The sequence below is a fragment of the Lycium barbarum genome, chromosome 7, assembly GCF_019175385.1.
Source record: "Lycium barbarum isolate Lr01 chromosome 7, ASM1917538v2, whole genome shotgun sequence".
NCBI classification, from domain to species: Eukaryota; Viridiplantae; Streptophyta; class Magnoliopsida; order Solanales; family Solanaceae; genus Lycium; species Lycium barbarum.
In genome coordinates this window covers 126,521,144-126,527,091 of record NC_083343.1, presented here as the reverse complement: position 1 = coordinate 126,527,091, position 5,948 = coordinate 126,521,144, and the positions used below count along the sequence as shown (strand labels likewise).

General features: G+C 36.1%; 1 long non-coding RNA gene across 3 annotated transcripts; it reads left to right on the top strand.

The window, feature by feature from the left end:
* Nucleotides 1-1,785: 1,785 nt before the first annotated feature.
* On the top strand, nucleotides 1,786-5,725 carry LOC132604257 (uncharacterized). Of its 3 annotated transcripts, XR_009568682.1 has the most exons (5): nucleotides 1,786-1,950; nucleotides 3,276-3,324; nucleotides 3,406-3,580; nucleotides 3,899-3,931; nucleotides 5,328-5,725. It is a non-coding gene; the product is annotated as an uncharacterized LOC132604257 (long non-coding RNA). The 3 variants fall into 3 exon arrangements; XR_009568683.1 differs by having other exon boundaries at nucleotides 3,899-5,725; XR_009568681.1 differs by having other exon boundaries at nucleotides 1,788-1,950; nucleotides 3,406-5,725.
* The last annotated feature ends 223 nt before the right edge of the window (nucleotides 5,726-5,948 follow it).

Here is a 5,948-nt window from a genome sequence, read left to right as displayed (position 1 = left end):
TTGTATGGATTTTTTGAAATAAAGGTATGATCTTTTGCTTTCTTTCTATTTTTTGACGATCATGCGTGTGAAAGTACTTAGTTGAAATCATATTTTAGGCCCGCTGATGTGGCATGCCTAAATGAGCAGGAAACCTATTTATCTTTTCTCTCAAATTTCTGACCATATTTCTTATTTTCCTCGGAATTTCATTTGCTCAAAAAAAAAAAAAAAACACAAAGAAGAGTCGCGTCTTTTGAATTGCCTCCGTCTATTAAAAGAGAAAAGAAATGAACAGTCACGTCTTAACTTTTCTGAATTGCCTCTGTCTCTTCTTCTTCTTCCTCCCAGCAAAGATTTATGTTCCCTTTTTCGCGATTCATATCCAAAGCTATCATTGCTGGAACCAGCGCGGTCAGCGGAACTAGGGGTGTTCATGGTTCAGTTTGAATCGGTTATTGATTAAAACCATAGCCAAACTAATTTAGTCGGTCTTTAAATGTCTAAAATCATAACCAAACCAAATAAAATAATAACCAGGTTTGGTTATTGTCGGTTTGGTTCGGTTTGGTTCGATTTTTCGGTTTATGACTAGCAGCCATGAGACTTATCAATAAAACATTAAAAAGTTGAAAAAGACATGTCTGTTTTTTTTGTTCAAATGATAACTTTTATTTATAGTTTAAGGTGAAACATACATCATGGAAACATTTTCACTATTAGTGATAGTGTAGTACTCAAATTACCCAAAGTTGCTAAACTATTACATAGAGCTAAACACTAACTTAGTAGTGGCTGCACCATTTTTGTCATCTTAATACACATATCTGGAAATAAAGTAGAGCATAGGAGCTTTTAGTTGTTGTTTACAAACATATATATTAATTAAACATAAAGACTACCTAAAATTAAAATGAAAATATATGAAATAAAAAAACTTTGTGTAATGATCCCAAACTTTGGGGCAATAATTGCATTTTGCCCTCAATTCTCCCATTTTATTAACAAAACTTTGTGTAAAGATCTCAAACTTCAGATGTTTTTCTATCATTATCCCCAAGGCTAGGGTCTCGATTACAAGAAGTTGTTCTTTTCTGCTTTTTAGGAGGATTACTCACGGAAGAAGTATTAGGGCATTACCATGTGCTTGAGTTACAACAAATGCTGATGTTACTGAAGTATCTTCTATAGGAACCTCCAAATCTACAACCTCTGTCCTTTTCATATGAAAAATACTAGAAGTCTAGGACTCATTCAAACAAGAAAAAAGAAAGGTATAAATTCAAAAAAAAAAAAAACAAAACCTAGAATCAAATGGCTGACAAAGAAAGGCTAAAAATTTAAGTTAAAGACATTAGACTCTAACGTGGCTTCTGTTAGTAGGTTTACACTTAACACTTAAAGAGTTAAAAGACTTAATAACATGAGCTTGGACATATTCTTAAAAACATGGGCCTTAAACAATCATGTGAAATAAGTAGACCAAAAATCAAATTAATGATTAAAAGGTATAAAATATTTATAATTATTTATGAAAAACTAATATTATACATATAAATAATTATAAAATTTATGTATATAATTTATCGGTGGTTCGATTATTTATTCGGGTATTTTTTAATAGAATCATAACCAAACCAAATATTATCGATTTTTAAAATTTAAAACCAAATCAAACCAAATATCAGTTTTTTATTCGATTTGGTTAAATTTTCGATTTGATTTTGATTTTAACTAAAACCGTGAACAGCCCTAAGCGGAACTCCATATGGTTGACGGATGTACATTTTTAAAACGAGGCAATTCTCCGCTCCTAACCGAGGTATCCAATTCTTAACTCCCTTTAAATTCTTTGCTTTTGCCGAAACTGAATCCACCATCTTTCTCCTAACGCTTTGCAGGATTCTTACTGGATATGCCCCGACGGTTGGATATAGTCGGCATCTCTTTCTCTGATCGCCGCAAAATATGGTACCTACATCTACTCCCATTCTTTTTTTTATTTAAAAGTGATTAAAAGATTCAATCCTCCTCGAAATGAACAAAAGATAGGTTTGGTCTTTTACTCTGTAAAGAACTTCTTTTAAACATGATTTTCTTGTACTTTGGGGAAGATATTAGGATAGCAAGTGAAGAAACTAATGATCTTTTAAAGGAGGTCGGAGAAGTAAGCCGAGCATATAAAAATATGTGGTCCTTTGTTGTTACATGGTTATATATTGCACTATGGTTTACTTTTATGTAGGGATTATCGAGCAAGAAAGAGAGAAAGCTTCTCTCTTTCTGTTCTTATGCGCTCTCTTCTTTAAGGGCAGAGTTAATGGAGGAGATACCTTACTTAGACCATAAGTCTGAATAGGGAAAAAAACATCTTTTTCAATGGAGAAACGTATGTGTTGTTTACTGCTGCCTTCAGAAGGCAAAGTTTTTTACTTTCGTTCTGTTGAAATACAAATTATCTCCTAATTTGAGCAACAACTTACTTTGGTTAACTTACTATAGATGGAGAATATTGTATGTTCTTTATCAAATCCTCTCTATTTAGACCCACATTTTAATACATGTAATAGTTTGTCTATTAAAGTGCGTAAAGATGAATGTGCTTCGTGAAGTCATTCCACTAAACTAACATTTATTGATTGACCTTTTCAAATCTTGGTTTGAAAGCCTTGACAGTTTAGATTACGTCATGTTTTCTCTTGAGCCGAGGGTCTTTCGGAAACAGCCTCCCTATCTTTCGAGGTAGGGGTAAGGTATGCATACACTTTACCCTCCCCAGACCCCACATTGTGGGATTTCACTGGGTATGTTGTTGTTGTTGTTGACAGTTCAGATTACGTAGTTCGTAGCCATTGCTAGGGGAAAGAACTCGTATTTACACGGATTCATCAACTGAAGATCTGAAAATTCCCACGAGTTGTTTATCGAGATGCTTACTAAAAGAGCTATCGGTTCCTCACTTACCCTTATTTTGGAGAAGTTCCTGACTTCCCTATGACGAGCTATCCCTTTGAGTCACATTTTTCCTCCTGTACTTTGTGTACATTATGTTACTGCAAGAGAAGAATTCTACATTCTGTATTGCTACCACAGTAAATGGTACAACTGCAAATATCATTAGTTTCATCTCTAAGTAGGTGAACTGTTCTGCTGCCAAATTTAGATGGTTTAGGCTGGTGGTGTGTTATACTTTGTTGAAATTGGAGCATTTTGGATCTGAAGTCTTCAGATGGTCACTATTTAGATTTATCTATCTTTGATTGAAAACAATGAAGAAGAGTTATCTTCCTTTTCAGGGCCATTCAGCTATTCAGTAGATGATACCTTGAAGATCACAACCTGCAGGTTAGATGATTGTATTGAATTTCTATCCTAATTTTGTGAAAATATCCCCTCATATTGAAATTTTACACTTGAATTATACAGGTGGATGATTTTTATGCTAGGGAACAACAAAAGAGGCTAGCTGCACGTCTGACGGAACCGGACAAAGCCAGCCATGAAGGTTTTGTATCGAAGCATCCAGTGGATAATCATTTGTAGGTGTCTCTTGGCAACAAGAAAAATAGAGATGTGATTCGCAAGGCATGGATGCCTACTGGTTTGGCTCTCTTATCCCCTCCCCTTTTTCTTAATTTCTTGGCATGGATGCCTACTGGTTTGGCTCTCTTATCCCCTCCCCTTTTTCTTAATTTCTTTTGGCAAGCAACTCCACTAAGATGCTGAAGATATATTTCAGCTCACCTTACTGAGGCAATCATTGTCTGTTCAACACATTTAGACTTGGTTGCTGTTGAATTCCCTAGCAACATCATTGGTCTTGTGTTAATCCGAAGTTTCTGCAGTATTAACTGCTGTCATTATGAATTAACTTTTGAATATCTGATTTCATTTTAAATCTATAAGCTATTTTTGGCAGGTGGTGCTCTTACAAAATTAGAGGAGGAAAAAGGTATTGTAATTTAGATGAATCATTTCATTTAGATGAAGCTGCAGGTAATATATCTTATGTTTTGACTTTCAGTTTATTCAAAAAAAATATATCTTATGTTTTGACTTTCAGTTTAAAGTGAATAAAGTTGCAAATTTAACTAATATACATTGATACTGTAAAATATTTTTTGTTGTCTGTGCCGTTTTTCCACAGGTATTAGATAATTTACCCATTATAATAGTTTATGGTGGAATCATGAAGAAATTTTAAATAGTAAAGATGGCTTTTATATGCCAAATTATTTCGCGATATCTATATTTTCTTTATCATTATGAATTAGGAAACTCTTTACTTAGCCCTAATCTATATATTTATATAAAGCTGGTCTATAGCCTTAAGTTACAACAACAACACAACAACAACAACCCAGTGAAATCCCACAACGTGGGGTCTGGGGAGGGTAGAGTGTATGCAGACCTTACTCCTACCAAGGTAGGACGGCTATTTCCGAAAGACCCTCGGCTCAATAAAAAGCATAAAAAGAGGTCAGATAAGGCTAAGAAATTCAAAGCGATATGGAAATGCAAATAACGAAAGCGACACGGATAAAATAGAATAATCAAAGTACAGGAAATAACAGATAATTGCAGAAATCAGAGCACAAGAAATTATACTGCGATAATGCGCCTACTAATAAGGAAGGATAACGAGACTATCTACTAGCCTTCTACCCTAATGTGGGTCCTCCAAACCCTCCTATCTAAGGTCATGTCCTCGATAAGCTGTAACTGCGTCATGTCCTGTCTAATCACCTCTCCCCAATATTTCTTCGGCCTACCCCTACCTCTTCTGAAACCATCCATGGCTAACCTCTCACACCTCCTTACTGGGGCATCTGTGTCTCTCCTCTTCACATGCCCAAACCACCTCAGTCTCGCTTCCCGCATCTTGTCTTCCACCGAGGCCACTCCCACCTTGTCCCGAATAGCCTCATTCCTAATCCTGTCACTCCTGGTGTGCCCAAACATCCATCTCAACATTCTCATGTAACTATGTTGTATGGGGCGGAGTGTTGACCAGTTAAGATCTCTCACGTTCAAAAGATGAAAGTTGCATGGCACTTAAAAAACCCTTTTTTTTTCCTTTTGTTTTGTTATTTGCTTGCTCGTTGTTTGGTTCTTTTCCCCTTTCCCTGATTCTTTATTTATTATTGCAATAGAGATTGGCAATAAGAAGTTGTGAGAGTTAAAATAAACAATGTATCCGTTATGATCCTCGAATTCTGGTGATAGTGGTGGATTAATTCTTCGGTTAATTGTTATCTTTTTCCTCCCCATTAAGCTTCAGCCCCATTATTTTGGGCTGCATATTATCAAAACATTGAGCATTTATGAGTTTCATTTGTAAATCTCAGATTCTCAAGTTCAAGCAAATAAACAAAGAGCTCACAGGTACACGTCGAAATGCCTATAATTTGGGAAGTTCACTGCAGAATAATGTTAATGATCGAAGATGAACGGAGTACAAACATTCTAGGCTGAGAAGTAAGAAGCACAGACGACGCCGATGTGATCCCCAAGACAAAGATAGTAACTTCATTGCATAGAATATGTAGTTGCACCTTATCCGACAACATTGACTTTCTTTATAGCACACATATCTTAACGGATGTAGTTTAACCATTGTCCTCTGTAACTAAGTTGGCTTTAGAATCAACGCCATAATTGTACCTTATTTTTGGTCAACAACATGACTGTACTTAATTCTCGCACTTATTGATATTGTCTCTATATAACTTAATGTTTAGTACCAGTGTTTTAAAAGACAGTTCTGGGACTCGTCTCGGGGCTCGCCCCGGGGCGGGGCACTAACAAAATGCCCCAGGGCTCACGTGCGGGGCTTAATCCCTGCGAGGCTTACGCCCTAAGCGCCCGATTGTACGCCTTAAACACGCCTAACGCCCAACGCTCGAGGCTCGCCTAACAGTTCTTACACAATTATATGTTAAATTCCTTAATTAAAACCGTTGACCCTC